Source organism: Phyllostomus discolor, chromosome 12, assembly GCF_004126475.2.
Source record: "Phyllostomus discolor isolate MPI-MPIP mPhyDis1 chromosome 12, mPhyDis1.pri.v3, whole genome shotgun sequence".
NCBI classification, from domain to species: Eukaryota; Metazoa; Chordata; class Mammalia; order Chiroptera; family Phyllostomidae; genus Phyllostomus; species Phyllostomus discolor.
Genome location: NC_040914.2, coordinates 11,365,755 through 11,385,764, shown reverse-complemented (window position 1 = coordinate 11,385,764; position 20,010 = coordinate 11,365,755). Strand labels below are relative to the sequence as shown.

The 20,010-nt window shown below is 38.2% G+C and overlaps 1 protein-coding gene across 1 annotated transcript in view; it reads left to right on the top strand.

The window, feature by feature from the left end:
• LOC114511397 (carcinoembryonic antigen-related cell adhesion molecule 21-like) overlaps window positions 1-20,010 on the top strand; it is a 57,654-nt gene that overhangs the window by 29,457 nt on the left and 8,187 nt on the right. The window lies entirely within an intron of this gene.

The window sequence follows — 20,010 nt, the reverse complement described above, 5'->3', positions numbered from 1 at the left end:
CTGTACTTGTGTTCCTCTCTTTCTCTTTGTCTTCATATCTCTTAAGAAAGCACTTTAGAATATCTTGAAATGCTGCTTTGGTGGAGGTGTATTAATTTAGCCTTTTTTTCTGGGAAACTCCTTATGTCACCATCCATTTTAATTGAGAGTCTTGCTGAATAAAGTAGTCTTGTTTGCAGATCTTTGTTATTATTTCTTGGAATATTTTATTTTCCCATTTTCTTCTGGCTTGTAGTGTTTCTGTTGAGAAGGCAACTGCCAGCCCTTTTGGTGCTCCTTTATGTATTCCTTCCTGTGTTTCTCTTGTTGCCTTTAAGATTCTGTCTTTACCTTTGAATTATGCCATTTTAATTATGATGTATCTTGGAGTGAGCCTCTTTGGGTTCCTCTTGATTGGAACCCTCTGTGTTTCATGGATTTGTGTGAGATTTTGGATCATCAAATTAGAGATGTTTCCCATCATTACTTTATCAAACAGGTTTTCTATCCCTTGCTGTTCTTCTTCTCTTTCTAGTATCCTAATATGTATATTATGTTTCATGTTGTTCTGCAGTTCCTTCAATGCCTCTTTGTTCTTTTTTAGTCTATTTTTCCCTTTTTTCTCACTTTCTGTGTTTTTTTCTGCCTTGTCTTCCAGCTCACTGATTTGAACCTCTGCTTCATCTAGACTTATTGTGATTTCTTTCTACTGTGTTCTTCAATTCAGAAATTGTATTCTTCACTTCCTTTTGGACCTTGTTGATTTTTTTAATATTCTTTTTCATGCTCCTATCCTTTGCAGTAAGTTTCTCCGAGCTTCCCTGTAGTTTTTAGTAATTCTCACTGAGCTCATTAATCTTCCATATAACAATTGTTTTGAACTCAATATCTGATAGTTTACTTCCCTCTATTTCATTTCACACTCTTTCTGCAGCTTCCTCCTTTCCTTTAGTGGTGCAATCTCCCCAATCTCCTGACCCTGATGTTCTTGGGATGCCCTTTATGCTGTTTATGTTGGCTCTCTGGATGTAATTGGGTTTTGACTGTTGTTTCGTCATTCTTTGGTGAGTCCTTCCCTCCACTTGGTTGACTGAGGATCACTCCACCAACCACGTCTTGTGTGTAGTTGTGCAGGTGCTGCCAGAACAAAATCACAAAGCCCAAGAAACAATCCCACATGTAGAAAAATAACTCCCCTCTGCAATCCCACTATCAACAGCAAATGATCCAGTATAAATAAGGGTGTAGAGGGATTAAGGTTATTATAAGAAAGGAGAGCAAATATGAGATGACTAACTGAAAGAAATATGATTTTCAGAGGGTAGATGGAGGATCACTAATAAGAGTTAGGAGTTGGAGTAATGTGAAGAGAGAAAGTAAAATTTATGTATGAAAAAAAAAAAAAGGAAGGTAGAAGCCAGAATGGAGTAACTGAAGGGAAATATATGGTATTAGGTTTAAACAGAATTTTTTTTTAAAAAGATAATAAGTCGGAGAGAAAAAGAAAAATGGAGGAAAAAAGTAAATAAATAATAAAATATAGGAGCCAAATTAAAGAGAAAGATCAACTACAACACTATCGACAACAAATGAGCTAAAATTAATATAGATGATATAGGAATAAGAGGGGAAAAAAGAAAGAAAGAAAAGCTAAGAGATGTCTAGAGGAATAGTTAGTCATTTTGAGATGACAAGGTGAGAAAGAATACTGACAGTGAGGAAAAAAAAACAAGGTGAGAGAGGGAAAAATTATAACTTGAGGTGAAAAGAAAAAGAAAAAAAAGAAGAAAAAATAAAAGGGCAGGATGAAAGAGAAAACTAAGAAAGAAAAAGAACAGGTTAAGACATAGCAAAATTACAAATTTGAGATATAAAAAAAAGAGTTGGAGATGTGACCAGTAAAACTTGAGATTTGAAATACAAATTTAGTGAAGATCTAGAGATAAAATTGAAGAAATGTGACAACTACCCTACCCACAATGATTTAGTAAAGATTGCTAAAGGTGGAGAGAGATTGCAGGTGTTTTAAGTGCAGGGAAATAGGATGTGAGATGTCTATTGACAATAAAATTGGTTTTGTGAGGCTGGCCAGGGGAGAAATGGTACAAGTAGCAAGAGGGAAAACAGAAATTTAAAATGAAAATAATGATCGTAAATAGGTAAAATGGGTTAAGAGAAGGGAGGGGAAAATGTGTGAATTGAATAAGCTACAGTACAAAATCTAGTAACTTAATATGCACAAACATAATGGACAAGAAATGAATGTTAAAAAGCTATGCAGAAAAGAAACTATCGCAAATCATGGAGAAGACCACAGTGGATTTTGTCTCAGAAGCCTCTAGTTTTTACCACTGTTTTTTTTCTTTCTGGATCTGCCTCTGGTGATGTTAGATGTTGACCCTATCTCAACTTAGGCATCCTGTTCAAGACTTCCAGGGATCTACTGTCTGTGGCTGCCTCTTTCAGCTGTTGTTAATCTAGTTGCTCTGCACTCAGCAGTAAGGCTTAAGCACCATAGGGCAGGGCAGAATCCCTCTTGGGTTTGGGGGTATCATTTCTGCTCAGGCTGCTGCTGGTGGGAGGGGAATGGTCTGCCTGAGCATGATGGCTACTGCCATATAGGAAATGACTCAGCACTGGGATCCTGGTGGCTACTCTCTCAGTTCTCTCTCAAAAGCTACCATTGTCAGTCTCTCCTCAGGTGTCTCTAGCCCACTTTGCCCATGCCTTTGCAGGAGCCCAAGATAAGTGCCTGCAAATGAAAATTTGTGCATTGGCTCTCTAAATGGCTCTTTGCATCTCCAGCCATCCATTTCTGATAGAGAACAATGCTGCCACTTTTCACCACTGGTTGTTTTCTGTGTACTTTTTGAGCTCTGGTCCTACAGGTTGGGGATCCCACCTTAAAGTTTAGAGCTCACACTCTTGAGGGTGATCCAACTGGCTGCTTAAATATCCCTCCAGCACTTCAGCTGCCACCTGTGGGCATCCAGCCTGCCCAATTGTGTCTCCACTGCTCTCCCTACTGATGAAATTGTGCTGAAGCTTATTCTTCTGTTCATCGCTGGTTATAAGGCTTCCCTCTCACTATTGTTTAGTTGTTTGTTCCTGGTGATTACTCCACAATTTAGTTGTAATTCCAGATTGGTCCTGGAAGGAAATTAGTATAATTTCCACTCTTCTGTCATCTTGGATCACCCTCATTTTCACTTTCTCTGAAGAAATTCCACGCTGTTTTTGACAGCGGCTGCACCCATTTGCATATTCTACAACAGTGAACTAGGATTTTCTTTTCTGGCCATCCTAACCAGCACTTGTAGGTTGATTTGTTGATCGTAGTCATTCAGGCAGGTGTGAGGTGGTATCTCTTTGTAGTTTTAATTCGCATCTCTCTGGTGATTAGAGACATTGAGCCTTTTTATATGTTTATTGGCCATTTCATGTCCTCTTTGGAGAAGTGTCTATTCAAGTCTGTCAGTTATTTTTTAATTGGATTGTTTGTCTTCCTGGTGTTGAGTTGTGTAAGGACTTCATGTAGCTAGAAAATCGACCCCTTCTCCAATATATCATGGCCAAATATGTTCTCCCATACAGTAGTTTCTCTTTTCATTTAGTTCATGGTTTCTTCTGCTGTGAAGAAGCTTTTTAATTTGATGCAGTTTCATTTGTTTATTTTTTACTTCTCCTTGCTCTAGGAGACAGGTTGGAAAAAGTATTGCTATAGGAGATATCTGAGATTTCACTGCCTATGTTTTCTTCTAGATTTTTATGTTTTTGCAACTTTCATTTAAATCTTTTATTCATTCTGAGATTACTCTTGTATGGTGTAAGTTGGTAGTTTAGTTTCATTTATTTATTTATTTATTTTGCCTGTACCTGTTCCATTTTCCCAACATCGCTTATTAAACAAGACTGTCTTTACTCCATTGCATGATCTTGCATCCTTTGTTAAATATTAATTCTTCACAGAGGAGAGGGTTGATTTCTGGGCTCTCTCTTCAGTTCCATTAATGTATCTGTCTGTTCTTTTGACAGTGCAAAGCTGTGTTGCTTAAAAAGGCCTTTTAGTACAGTTTCATTTCAGTCACTGTAATCTCTGCACCTTTTTTTTTCTTGTGCTTTTGAAAGCCATTTGTATTTTTTTATCTTTTGGTTCCATATACATTTTTAGGATATATGTTCTAGAACTATGAAACATGCCATTGGTGTTGTGATAAGAATTCCATTAAATGGTTAGATTTCTTTGGGCAGCCTGGGCATTTTCATAATGTCAATTCTTCAATTACATGAACATGATATGTACTTCTGCTGATTTGTATCTGTCTTGATTTCTTTTTCAGTGTCCCATAGTTTTCACAGTACAGGTCTTTATCTCCTTGGTTAATTGATTTTTTGTTTTCTATTTACCTTAGATTTTTGTTGTTGTTTTTTTTTTTTTTCAGTAGTAAATAGGGCTGTATTTTAGTTTCTCTTTATGATAGCTCAGTATTGCTGTATAGATGTGCTACCAATTTCTGAATATTAATTTTGTATGCTTCTACTCTGCTGAGGTCATTTTTTGATTCAGAAGCTTGTTGGTGCAAGTGTAAGGTTTTCTACCTAGAACATCAGGTAAAATATGATTAATGAGTCTTATTTCTTCCTTTCTAATTTGGTTGCAGTGCATATTTTCTTCTTCTCTGATTGTTGTTGATAGCATTTCCAGTGCTATGTTGAATAAGACTGGTGAATGTGGATAACATTGTCCAGTTCTTGATTTTATAGATAACACCTTTAGTTTTTGCCCATTGAATGTGATGGTGGCAGTGGGGTTTTCATATATGACCTTTGTTTTCTGTATTCTTACTTTGCTGATTTTTGTTCTGATATGTGGATGCTGGATCTTATAATTTTTTTTTTCTGAGATTATTGTTGTGATCTTGTGGTTTTATATTTCTTTTTGTTTATGAGTTTTATTGTATTTATTTAATTGCATATATTGTAGCAACCCTGCATCCCCGGAAAATGCCACATGATCATGTTGTATGATCTTTCTAATCTATTGCTGAGTCTGGAGTGTTAATTTTTTGAGGATTTTAGCATCTACATTCATGAGGGATAAGTGCCTATAATTTTCTTTTATTGTAGTGTAATTATCTGGTTTTGGAATTAGGATAATGCTTGCCTCATAAATTCAGCTTGGAATTTTTCCTTCTTCTTGGACTTGCTGCCCTCACTTCCCTCACTTCTTGTCATTGTTATTTGTTTGAAATATTATTTTATATTCCTTTACTTTTTTAACCAGGTCATCCTCTTGCCATAATTTAAATTTTATAAACTGATTATGGCCCCAAAACTATTAACAAAGAGCTTAGAAACTAAGAGTTGTACACAGGTGCAAAGAGTTTAAGGTCCTGTTGACCTTAGATTTTGTGCAGCACCAAAAAAAAAAAAAAAAAGGAGAATACCCATCTAACACTAGAGCCAAATCAGAGAGAACACATTTTGTAGGCCTCAGAACTATTAACATGGTTTTCCTTCCTCAGAAATTAAAGGCTAACTGAAGTGCTGTTTTAAACACTAAGAACTGCCCCGTTTATGACATATTTTTCCATCAGAATAGCTTTACTCTAAACCCAATAAGACTCAGAAATTTTGTATGATATCATCATGTTACAGAACAACAAGGTGGGGGCAAAGGGCAATATGCCCCGATACTGAAAGGAACCCCCCAGGTTTGTTATGTCAGCCGCCTTATAGGAAAAACATCTCTCAATGCCACAGATTCATGAAAAGGAAAGGAAATGTTTATTTAATGCTATGCAAACTTAAAGTAGTGACCTAATTGTCTTCATCAAAATCCCAAAGTCCCTTAAAACACCCACAAACACACACAGTTCTTCCTTCCCCCTTTGCCCAGTCTGGGGTACCATATTTCAGGAAAAGAAATAGAAGTCTGTGGCTCAGACAGCCCCCAGTTCTTCCCAGTAGTCCATCTTGGCTGGTAGGCCTCCCTCAGTTCCTGGCACCATCAGCTGTGTCACCAGGATCTCTGCTAAACCTGGGTGGTGGTTCTCCCTTTTAAAGCTACAGGGGTTCCCACTCTGGCAAAGCCACGTGGCTCTCCTTTCTATTGCCACAGCTTCATGGTTCTCCCTGCACAATGGCCGGGGCTACTGGGTTTAAATTCCCATGCCAATTTTCCTCTGCAGCCCCATTTCTGACTCCTCCCACAATTGGCTACAATTGCCATCACTCTCATATCCTTCCAGCTTTACTGGGCTGCCATTGTGAGTCTGGGCAGGCGTGGCCCCATGTCAGGGAGTCAATCTTCTCCAAGCTCCCATGCAGGCACTGTAACTCAGGGAACCTGCCTCAAGTTACATCTCGATGGGGAAGTTACTTCCATCCCCCTGGCTCAAAGCTTGACCACAGCTATTTAACATATCTATGCAACCAGTTAAAGGTTATAGATATGTTAAATGACCACACCAGAGGTTAGCTGCAAAGCTGTTGCTATGCAAAACAGCTCTCAATGGCCCTGCTGCATTTGTCTTTTTCCCCAACCCACACCTATGGGGAAAGGGGTGAAAAGGGGTGAGGACACCCTAATATTTCCTGGACACATGAGTTCTAGACTCCATTCCAAATCCCTATTTAGGGCCACCCTCTTGGCTGCACCCTGTAACAATCATGCCCTGATTCATCCAGTTCTATTACATTTTCACCCACATAGTGCTCTTCTCTAACAGCCACAACAAAGTGCTGAAAATACTGGAGCAGAGACTCCAGGAGAAAAAGAAAGGAGTTCAGGACAGGATCCCTCTGTTTTGTTTTTATAGGTGCAGCACATTTATTGTTGCTGTAGAGATTGACATTTATACTCTCTATTTTGCATGAGGAGAGGTATTTCCAACTGAGCCCAGAAAAAATGTTCACAAATAGTTGTTCCCTTTATGTCTTTTTTTTTTAACATTTGTATTTTTTTACCCATTCAGGGGTTTCTTACCCTGTGATTTCAAAAATCTGTAATGGCTCTGTACACCCAAACATGTGTACCTAGCACAACAGCTCCTGCAGTGTTGGGCACTCAGACCACAGACAGGGGTTGCTGTCGGAACTTAGTGAGACACAGACTGCAAAGGTTTTCTAAAGGAAGGAGGATTAGTTCAATATGCCCAAGACAGTTGAGTTTAGCATGGAATCCACAGCCTAGGGTTGTGTATTAAGTTCAGAAACTGTGATAAGAAATTAAGTTTCATGAAAATGCTAATCAAAAAGGGCAAGAAGGTTTCTACAAAAATTAAAAGTAGAACTACCATACAACTCAGTGATTTAACTTGTGGTCATTAGTCTGAAGAAAATATGAACACTAATTCAAAAAGTTGTATGTACCACTATTGATTATAGGCTTGTGCCTTATTCATGATAGGCAAAATACTGAAGTAACCTAAGTGTTCATAAATATATGAATAAATAAAATGAAAATAATATCTTAACCATATATTGTAAATACACATTTATATGAAAAGTATTACTCAGCCATAAAAATGTGTGAAATCTTGTCATTTGGGACAAAATATTATAGATGGTCCTGGAGGGTATTATGTTAAGAAAATAGTCTCACAAAGACAATTACTGCATGATATAACTGTATGTGGGACCTAAAAAGCTAGACAAATGAACAAAAATAAATAAAAATAGGCTCATAGATGCAACAAAAAAAACTGGTAGTTTACAGAAAGTTGTGATGGAAGGACAGTAAATAGAGGTGAAAGTGATTAAAGGTGCAAACTTCCACTTATAAATATATTTATGGAATGTACCAACAGCACAGGGAATGTAATCAATAACATTGTAATAACTTTACAGAGTGACTAGAGGGTAACTAGACCTGTTGTGGTGATCACCTTGTCATTTATATAAATACAAGTCACTGTGTTGTCCACCTGAAACTAATAGAATATTGTAAGTCAGTTATACTTCAAGTAGAAAAACTTAAAAATACAATAAGATTCCATCTCAAACCCACTAACATACTCATTACAAAGAACCGTAATATAATATCACCAAGTGTTGGTGATACTGCAGGCAGGTCACAATGCTTATGCGCTGTTGATGGGGATGGCAAAATGATGAAGTATAATGATGGCTGCACAGCAATGTGAATGTATTTAATACTATTGAACTGTACCTTAAAATGGTTAATATAGTAAATTCTTGTTATGTGTATTTTGGCATCAGAAAATATTTTTTAAAAAATTGTATCTTGAAGCTTTTGCCTCGTGTGAAAACTTTACTGACAGAGGCACTTTGGGAACAAGAACGGATATTTTAAAAACAGCTCAGAACTAACTGAACACAGGTTGGAGAGAAGCCTTACAACCCTGGAGAGATGAAAGAAACCACTTTAGCTTAATGAGAATCATAGGGAGTGTGGAGGAGGCACGAGAGGGCTGGCTGGGCTCCCATGGGTAGCAGCTGAAGATCTGGAAGGATATTGGCATCAGATTACTCATCAGAAACATTTCACACCAGTAGGGGTTGCCATGAAGTATTTAAGGTGAGCAAAAGTAAGTATCTACCAGAAAGGCTATTTACCCAGAAAGGCTATCATTTAAAATCAAAGAGAGACCTGAGGAGAAATAAGGAGATTCCCAAACAAGAAAAAGCTAAAGGAGTTTGTTAACACCAAACTGATGCAGACGCCAGCCATTGTTATCTGTGGTATTGTGGATGCAATGAACAAATTCACATGGACTACTAAAGTCCTATGGAGAAAAAGAGATGGCATGGCCACCCTCTGAGTGAGAGAGTGCATTGACCCTTGCCTGGACAGGTTTTTATTGCTTTCTAAAAGCATACATCAAAGGAGGTTCTCACTCATTATGCTCAGGTTTGCTTTAGGTGATTACTTTTTTCAGATAAGAAAGGAAAGTATGTTACTAATTACTTCTTACAGATTAACAAGGAAAAATGCTGCAAATGCAAGATAATGATAAAAGTGATTGGTCTGGTTTCACTCTATCCTTGAGATAATTAACAGACTTTAGGAAGTTACTTTAAAGATATACAGTAAACATTTGCTGCTTAAACTCAGGGTGAGGGAGTTTTAGCAAGAGCAAGCCTCAAAGCAACCTAGGTATAATGCAGGCCTGATTTCCCATAAGGAAGCTGATCTGTGGGTTTGGTTCCTGTGTGCAAACTTGTGCCTGCTGATTTTCTGATATGGCTGGGATACATTTGCCATTGCCAGGAGGACTGGTTCCCTATACCAAACCAATACTGCAACACAAGTTAAGGGCCTTGTTTTAAGGAGGAGGAGGAGGACAAGGAGAAGGAGGAAAAAGAAGAAGGAAGAAGAAGGAGAAGGAGAAGAAAGAAGAAGATAGAAGAAGGAGGAAGAGGAGGAGGAGGAGAGTAGGAAGAAGACCACTAGAGGAAAAGAGTCTAACAATAAAATGGCACTTCATATGTATCCATCAATAATCATCTTAAATCTAAATGGCTTAAATTCTCCAACCAAAAGACATGAGGTAGCTGAATGGATAAGAAAACAAGACCCATAGATGAAATGCATCCAAGTGACTCATCTAATATGAAAAGATAAACCCAACTAAATATGAAGGGTTGGAAAAAGATTTCCTGTAAATTGAAAGGAAAACAAAGTTATGGTAACAGTGCATATATATATTAGACTTTCAGGGGAGGCCAACTTACATCCCAGGGGCTGCATGCTGCCCTGGATAGCTGTGAATAGACCTCAACACTAAGTCATGAATTTACTTTAAAGATTATGAGATTATTTTGTGAGTGTGTGTTATAATGTGTTTAATGTGTGGCCCAAGGCAACTCTTCCAGTGTAGCAAAGAGGTGACAGAAGTTTGGGCATCTTAAAGTATAAACAAAGGCTATAATAAGAGACAAAGAAAGACACTACATAATGATAAAGGGAAAAACCCAACAAGAAGATATAACTCTAGGAAACATTGCACCTGACATAGGAGCACCTAAAAATGTAAAGCAAATATCAATCAACAGAAATAGAGTCATAGTCACTGATTTTAACACCCCATTGACATCAATAGATTGAACTTCGAGGAAGAAAATCCAGAAGGAGAGAGTGACCTTAAATGGCACACTGGGTCAAATGGATTTAATTTATATCTCCAGAGTATTTCACCCCAAAGCTGCAAAATAAACGTACTGTTCAAGTGCACGTGAAATGTTTTCTAGGATAGATGACATATAAGGACAAAAAACAAGGCTCAATTAATTTGAGAATATTAAAATTATATCAAGAATTTTCTCTGACCACAATGCTTTGAAACTAGAAATGCTTTGATCACAAGAAGAACAATGAAAAACAGGCAAGACATAGAATCTCAATAACATGTTCTAAACAAGGAATTGGGTAACCATGAGATCAAGGAAGACATCAAAAGATACCTTGACACAAATAAAAATCAGGAACCAAAAACCCAAAGTCTTTGGGACATTGGGAAAGCAATCCTAAGACTGAAAGTCATAGCATACAGGCCTATCTCAGAAGCAAGAAAAAAGCTCAAATAAACAATCTAACTTCACACCTAAAGGAAATTGGAAAAGAACAACAGACAAAGTGCAAAGCGAGTATGAAGGAAGTAATAAAGATCAGAACATGAATAAATGAAATGGAGTCTAATAAATGATAAAAAAGAACAATAAATCTAAGAGCTGGTTCTTAGAAAAGATAAACAAAAATGACAGAATGGTTAAAAGACTCATCGAGAAAAAAACATGAAAGGTCACAAATTAATAAAATCAGAAATGAAATTGTAGATCTAACAATTGACACCTAAGAAATACAAATATGGTAAGAAAATATTATGAACATTTATATGACAACAAATTGGACAACCTGGATAAATGGATAAATTCCTTGAAGCATACGGTCTTTCTTTCAAAGATAAATCAGGAAGAATCAGATAATCTGAGTAGACAGTTTACACCTACTGAAATTGAAGCAGTAATAAAATGAACTCCCAACCATCAAATGTTCTGGATCCTATGGATTCACAGGTGAATTTTTCCAATCATAATGAAAACGAATGCCTCTCCTTCTCAAATAATTTCATAAAATTCAAGATGTGGGCAGGTTCTTGAACTCATTTTACAAAGCCAACATTACTCTAATTCCAAAACCAGATAAAGACACTACAAGGAAAGAAAATTATACACCAATATCTCTGAGGAACATCAATGCTAAAATCATCAACAAACTATTAGCAAACTAAATATAGCAATGCATCAAAAACATCATACACCATGATCAAGTGGGATTGATTTCAGGAGTGCAAGGTTGGTACAACATTCACAAATAAAAAAGGTGATTCTCCATATAAACAAAGTGAAGGTTCAGAATCACATGATCATATCAATACATGCAGAAAAAGCTTTTGATAAAACCCAACATACATTTGTGATCAAAACTCTCAGCAAAGTGAGAACGGAGGGAACATAACTAAACATATAAAGGCCACATATGACAAAGTCACTGCCGGCATCATACTCAAGAGGAAAAAAAAACTACAAGTGTCCCTCTTCAGATGGGAAACAAAAGAGGGGTGTATCTCCCACAATGAGATACCACTTCACACCTGTCAGAATGGCCATCATTAATAAGTCAACTAAAAACAAGTGCTGGCAAGTTTGTGGAGAAAAGACTGCCCTAATGGACTGTTAGTGGAAATGCAGACCAGTGCAGCCATTATAGAAAATAGCATGGAATTTACTCAGAAAACTAAAAATGGAACTGCCCTTTGACCAGCAACCCCACTACTGGGTCTAGACCCTAAGAATCCTGAATCACCAATTCAAAAGACCCTCTGCACTCCAATGCTCATAGCAGTATTATTTACAGTAGCCAAGTGCTGGAAACAGCCTAAGGGACCATCAGTAAATGAGTGGATGAAAAACTGTGGTACATTTACATGATGGAATACTACACAGCAGAAAGAAAGAAGGAGCTCCTACCCTTTGTGAAACATGGATGGAGCTGGAGCACATCATGCTAAGTGCAATACACCAGGCAGTAAAAGACAAATACCATATGGTCTCACCTATAAGTGAAAACTAATCAACGAAACAAATAAGTGATGTAGAACCAGAGATTTATAAATGAAGAAGAAACTGATAGTGACCAGAGTGAAGGGGGGAGGGGGAAGTGGAAGGAAAGAGGAGAAGGGGCAAGAAAAGGAACACAGATAGACAACTCATGGGCATGGACAATGGCTGGGATTGACTGTGGGAGTTTGGAAAACAGGGTAGGTGTGAGCAATGGGCAAAAAGGTAGGGCAGCTATAACTGAATGGCATTACATAAAAAAATAAAACATCTTTCTATTCTTATATCTATAGAAAAACCTGCATCAGAGCAAACTATGTGGTGAATGTCAGTTTCTCTTCACTCCAGTAACTAATCAGAACAAATTGAATTACCACACCCATCTTGTAGGATGAAGACTATTCCAGTTTGCTTAAATGATGTTTGAACAAAAATAATAATAATAAAAATGTGAGCAGAAATATGAAAATGTACAGAATCCTGGGAGATGAAATCCTGACTCTGTTCAAGGACTCTCAGGTATTTTGCCCCTTTTCCTACCTTGCTAGGAACTGGCAACTCTTTATAAATATCAGGCAATGAGGGAGCTACAAACAGGTTCTTGGCTGAAAGGAATTTGGCTGTGGGTCCCTCCACTGTGAAGAAAGCATTTGTGTTATGACCCAGAAAACTTAAATTTCCCTCACAGTCAGGAACCTCTAGATGCTTTGTTCCTGACTACAGGTCTCTGACATTTAGTTTTAGACCATCCTGTTGAAAATATAATTGTAATTTGGTGATGGATGATTCTTTATCTAGTCTTTTGAAACATACCTAAGAGTTTTTGAAAGCTTCTAGCCAGTGTTAAGAACCAAAGAATATCTGTCTCAAATGCTGGGCTAATTACATTGAATTTTAATCTTCCTGGTGTGCCTGTCCCTGAGGAAAGTAGAAACCTACGTTACTTGAGTAACTTTACAACCAAAACATAAAACGATCACCTTTTCAGGTTTAATGAACATTTTTGCTATTTATTGTTTTTCTAAAGTCAATTAGAAAACACAGATCCCCATGGTTCCTTCTGTTCTAAAATCTCTGCAGCATTTGAATTTGGGTTGTTCATTTTTGTGTCACTGCCTGTTGGGTAAGTGGAAGCAGTCTAGCTTCCTCACCAAGGTGTCTGGGTATCTAAGGGAAGCAGCGTTCCCATAACCTGGAATGGGACTGATAAGTAATGTTCTCATAGCTTTGAGATTGGGTCTAATAAACTGTTCCCATAAGATGAAGTGGGCTCACATTTACAGAATTGTGCCATGTTTTATAATTTTCTGGCTGGAAGCTAGCTTTGTTTGCCTCCAGTACTTAAGCAGGTAGGGACCCCCTGCTGGGGGCCATGACATTTGCCACACAAGGGGACAGGTGACTAGCAATATGCCACTCAGAGACATGCAGGGGGACACAGAGCCTGCAGCATGAGTGAATTTCCCTCTCTTGAATAAAGGCATATCAAGCATCCCCACAGCTTCAGGAATATTATTCTACCTGCCCAAATACCGTGAACCTGTCAGGCCTTGAATGGTCACAAGACGCTGCCCTATTGTACAAACTTTAATAAAGTCTTAGTTTTATTTCTAAATTGTTTGATGCATGTTTTTCTTTAACACAACCTCTCTGTGACTAACTAATCATGCCATCTGACTCATAGTGCCAAAATTTAACATATGTTTAAGTCTTTCCATTTTTCCCTTACCTGCTTAATTTAAAAAAAAAAATGTTTGCAATCATCTTGACTCTCTTCTGACTGGATGTTCAAAGCTGGAGATGACCAGACTTCTCAGATCCTCTGGGTCCCTAGGTTACCTTAAAGTAAGCTTGGCTCAGAATCCATGAATCTGTGTGAGCATGAAAGGACATATTTCAATGCCCTAACCATCAACACTGTACTCATTCCACATCTTTTTCATGCACCTTCAAGCAACAAGATCACAGGGATTATAAAAGACATCCTATCATGAAACTCAACTACCAAGTAAACATGCAGGTCTCTGTTACATCAGCTACTCACAGGCCTGTACTGAATGAGCCTCTCTCAAGCCCTTTTTGACGTACAGCTCAGGGCAGACATCACTATCCTCCTTCTTTGTTGTTGTTTTTTTTGTTCTTTCTTTCTGTTGTTGTTGTTGTTATTCATTTTACAAATTCCACATGCCTGTCCTTAGAGTCTGCAACCAGAATTAGGAAATGGGAAGTAAATATCTTTTCTGGTTCTATTCATTTTCTGCTCCCTGTGGCTCTGGTGTGTTGGACTGAGATCCTTGGGAAGCTGTCCAGAGGTGGATTGTGTGTGAGCAGAGGAAAACACAGAGTAAAGTCATGGAGGAACGGGGTCTGCTCAGAGTCAGATGAGAAATTGTGAAGCCTGGGAGGTGAGAGGGAGTTTGGCATTGTATGTTTAAGGTACCATGCGGAAGGGTTTGTTTGGAGACTCAGAATGAAGCTGAAAAACATGAGTGAGGGTCTGACCTACCTGTTGCTTGAGGGACCACTCGAGCTTGCTGGGTGAAGTGGGAGTGTCTGTCTTCCACACTAGGCTGGATATGAGGGTAAGACACAGGGAGGGGAGGAAGGATAATGTTTTGAAGATTCACATTAGTTTTCTGATATTAAGACAAGTGGAAGCACCAGCCAGCAGGGGTCATTAGACAGGGTATATGGGGCAGATAATGAGGTGGAGGAGAAGGCAGAATTAAAATTGGTACTTTCCACAAGTTAAGGTATGGGCTCATGTGGAGCAGTCTTTCAATGAATGGGTACAGTGTTTCATAAGAGATATCACATAATTTTAATACCAGGTATACATGTTGGCTGCACAACATTGTGTTTAAATGGAATGCAAGTGACTTTTTCACTTTTTATTTTGTAAATTTTACCTCATATCATAATTATGCTGAATTAATAAGTCACATTAAAAAGAGGACATACTACATTATTTTATTTATGCAAATCTTCAGAAAAAGCAAATGAATCTACCAAGAAAGAAAGAAAAGGAGTAATTGCCTGAAAATTTTGGAGGTTGGTTGGGGAGAGGAAGGGATTACAAAGGCACATGAAAAACTTTGGGTGAAATGGAAACATGGATTTTGTGTGCATGCTAACACTCATCAGACTGTATGCCTTGCATATATGTGGGTTATTACCTGTCACTTCTATATCAGTCAAGTTATAATCTATACTTAATATCATGAATTGCTTGTGTGGTCAGGAGGAGAGTGTTTGTTTTTCTATTTCTGCTGTTTCCAAGAGGGCAGACCCTGAAAATGAACCCAGAAAAGTTCAATAACTAGAACTGTGGCAATTTTTTAGTATTGACTGCATACTGTGTACCTGAGGCATATTATCTCATTCAATCACAAACATGAGTCAGTAAAATTCATTTACTTCACTCAAATTTCCTACCTCCTGCCCTTTCTACATGCTGTGTCCTCTGTCTGGGCCTCTATCCTTGCCCCTCATGAGCTCTAGTTGTGCATGGGCTCATTCTCTATCAGATGTTTCTCTTTAAAAAGTTTTCACTGATCCTTTATCAAGGTCAGACTTCCAGTTTTGTGAGATCATAACATGTCAGGTTTTACCCTTTTTACCATTATGTTATTTGTAATTTTTTTTACTAATTTATCCGAGAACACCAGCACTGGGTTTACCATTTTCCCAAAACTCTTGTAATCACTGGAAATAAAAGAGACAAAATCTCAGTCCTCATAAACATGACATGCCAGTGCAGGAGTCACACAATAATCCAAACAACAATGACAACAATAATACATGATAGTATGTTACAATAAAGTCAGTCATACTTGGGGGGATTTTCTTTGTTCAATTCAAATATGTTAGCTCAGCCCAGGTATGTGAACTTATTGGAGCAAAGAGATCAGAAGATAACATTTACACAACAGAATACTACACAGCAGAAAGAAAAAAGGAGCTCCTGCTCTTTGTAACAGCATGGATAAAACAGGAGAGCATTAACCTAAGTGAAATAAGCCAGGCAGTAAAAGACAAATAGCATATGATCTCACCTATAAGTGGAACCTAATCAACAAAACAAACAAGCAAGAAAAATATAACCAGAGTCATGGAAATAAAGAACAAACTGACAGTAACCAGAGCATAGGGGATAGAGTGATATTGGGGCAAAAATAGGGGAAGGGCCTTCAAGAAACATGAATAAAGGACACATGGACAAAAGCAAAGGGGGCAAGTTCAAAGGTGAGAGGCAGGCATGGGTGGGGCAGGGGGCTGTGGTGGGGTGAAAATGGAGGCAGGTAACTTGAACAACAATAACTGTTCTCCATAAAAGAAGAATATGACAATAGATTAAGTCAGAAGTGAAGAATCAATCAGCCATAATTTTGGCTTTGCTCTGAGTGAGGGGGGTGCCACTGGGAAGTTGAAAGACAAAAAAGAGATCTGAGTAATCTGTGTTTATTAAAGAAACCAAGGTTTTGTCACACTGCCAATTTGATTTTTGGATATTAATCTTAAGCTATTTATTAGGAAATAAAATGCAAAATAAAACAAACAAAATGTCAGGATGGGCAGGGTAGGACAAGTGGGCATCTAGTTACAATTAGCATTTTGGACTACAAATATGGCCACCATTTGGACTACAAGTAATATGGCAATTGAACTCTGACCCAGAGGAGGTGACTGACATCAGACCAGGAGCCACCAATGCTAAGTCGCTTCTATGTTCACCAGGACCCAATCCTTGGCTCCCGCGAAGTCCAGCCATATAAAACTCCCAGCCTTTCCCTTCTCCCACGCAGTCTTTTCTTAGCCCCTTCTCCGGGCGGGGAAAACGTCGCCTGGGAGCACAAACTTCCACAATAAAGCTCATCTGCTTGTTTCCATGGCTAATTGGCTGCTTATTTCCTCGGTGGGGTCTAAGAAAACCTTACACAAAACATTGACCCTCCCTACATTCCTGCCAAGGGATTCGAACAGAAAATATGCTTCAGGAGTGTAAGGTTTTCTTAGACCCCGCCAAGGAAATAAACAGCCAATTAGCCATGGAAACAGGTAGATAAGTTTTATTTTTGAAGTTTGTGCTCCAGGGCCACATTGGAAAGGGTGGGAGTTTTATATGGCTTGACTTAGCGTGGGAGCCAAGGATTGGTTCTTGGTGAACAAAGAAGCAACATATCATTGGTGGTTCCTGATCTGATGTCAGTCACCTCTTCTGGGTCAGAGTTCAGTCACCATATTACTTATAGTCCAAACGTGGCCATATTTGTAGTCCAAAATGCTAATTGTACCTAGATTCCCACTTGTCCTACCACACCTGTCCTGACACAGAGAATTCACTTTATGCTAATTGACTATGTGTGGTGCTTGAGAGGGCTTTGGGAAGGCACCTGTTGGGTGGGTCTAGATACCCACTCTGTTCCACTGATTCTGAGTTGCCCAGAAAATTCTATTTCCATATAGGTAATAGGGGACTCAAGACTTGGAAAATTTTAGCTTAAGGCAAAAAGTTATAAGTCTAGCAAATAATGTTTATGTTAAAGCTCTTGTTTCAGAAACTACAGATAAGGCCCATCCTGGCTCCTGGGAAATCAGCCTGACCCTGGGGCACTGATAGAAGAATACCATCTGGGGATATCTGAACCTTTGTTCCAGGGAGAGCAGAGGACCATCCTCCCCGGTTTGAAATCATCCAGAGTGTTTTTCTAATAAAGACCCGTGGGTTGACTATCTCCCATTTACCTGCTTTACTCTTTTCAGGAGCTTTGACTGCCATCCAAGATTAAGGTCTTGCTGCATCACCAATGGCTAATCATTCATCAAGACAAATGCTACCACTAAGGCTTTGTAAGATTCCCTTCCTAGCACTTGAGACAATATTGTCTAACCAAAACATCAGTCACCAATGCATTATTTCAGCTGATTCATAACCAAAGCAGTGTGGACAAAAAAGGGGCCACATACTAAACCTGACAAGCTCAGGGAAGGCCTGCACGGTGGGACTTGCAACACATAAAGTTAAGTAACCACAGAGGTGGTCTGAAATTAAAACTCTTAACCCAAAGTGAGTCAAGGTGGGTAGTCATGTTTCCTGACAAATGTCAATCTTTACCTCAACTGAGGATGTTTATTGTTGTTTTTCCTCCACCATAACCTACCTTTAAAATACCAGGGTAACTTATTTTTCTCAAACCCCTCCCTGCACCATAGCAGAGACCACATACCCTCTCATTACTACTGTTATTTTGGTCATTGCTAACTGCTAACATTCCTCTAGGAATCAACCTCATTATTGTGTCTGTTGGTAGTATTCTTGGTCCATTCTCAGAGATCCTGCACTTTTTTCCCTCTCACCTCCCTAATCTATTGCTAATGAATTTGATATAAGCACTTAGGCCTCTGCCTTTGACTGTACTGTATAAAATAAGGTGCTGAATTGTCATTCTTCAGAACATTCTCTCAGTCCATTTTGATTTTCTTCCTACAATTATTAGCATGTTTGGCTCCAGTCAACTCATAAAAAAATTCTCTTCAGGTTGAAGCATTTCTTATGTTTACTGACGGCTGAATATCCCAAGCTTCTGATCAGAACTTGGTCTTTCTGGTGACCTACCCTCACTCTGCAACTATCCAGAGGCCAGCCAGGAGTGGCATCATCACAACAAAAGTACACTTACCACCCACATCAGTTACAAAATTCCAGGAATTTTAGATGTCCTTTTCTAAAATCCAAGAAAGAAGACAAAGACATTTTTATGGAATCACATAAGGGCACTGACACTTATTGAGGTGGAGTCACTCCCCAGAGTCAAACAGCCTGCATCTGGGCTCACAAATGTCATGTATAATCTGTGGGCACTTGGCATATATCCTTCATCTTTTTAGGTTTCATGTATTATCAGAGGGATTAAAAGTTAAAGACTACCTTTCTTCTACTCCTAGTGATTGAAAATCTAGATGTGAATTAAATACAGTTTCTGAGGTTCCCTGTTCATAATTCAAAGCTGGAAGGGAGATGGAATCATTATTTCTGCTGCCATGTTGACTGATGGGTAGGTTGTGTCAGACACAGTTTTATGTGAAGAATCAGGTGTTTCTGTACCTCTGGGTGGGGTTATGGCCATGCAACCTTGAGACCAGAGTTTCAGTGGCACTTCCCTAACTTCCATTTCTTTGGCTATTCATGGTTTTACAAGCTCTGATCCTTTGTGTTAAAGACATTTTTATATTCATATTCATGGCACATTTATTTTTAATAGCTTCAAGTTGGAAAAAACACAAATGTCCATAATGGGTGAATAGATCATCAAAATAAGTGCATTAGTAGAGTAAGATACAAATAGAATATAAACAAAAAAGAACTATGTCAAAATAACTGTGTTGAGTCAACCTCAGACTAAAATTATATTTTTATTATAGAAAATTTGGAAAAGCCTGAAAATGTATATGAATTTATAATAAAAAAACACTGATGAGATTTTCCTTAACACTAAAAAAAGGAGGTGGAGAGATGAAGAGTAAAGAGATCGCAAGAGGGCATGAAAAGACTAATAGTAAGGGACATGGTCTTTATTTTCATTGTAACAAATTCTGTGGTGCACACATCTGGAAAAAGTTAGTAAGTTGTATAATTTTTATATGTTAAGCTTATTATATTCAACTGTAATTCAATAAACATACTAAAAACTATATATTCATATATGAAACTTTGCCTAAAGTATAGTTGAATAGAAAGTAGAAAATTTTAAAAAAACTAACTGTAACATGGCACTTGGCCATCAACTCTTCAGGTCTCAGCCAAAAGGTCAGTTCCTCAGAAGTGCTCTCTGTGATCCTCAGACCAGCTGAGACTCAAGTACATGTTGTATATGTACCAGAAGTTCTCCTTCACAGGCCTTCTCAGAATTGTAAGTAACTCCCTAGAGACATGATTTATCTGAGACC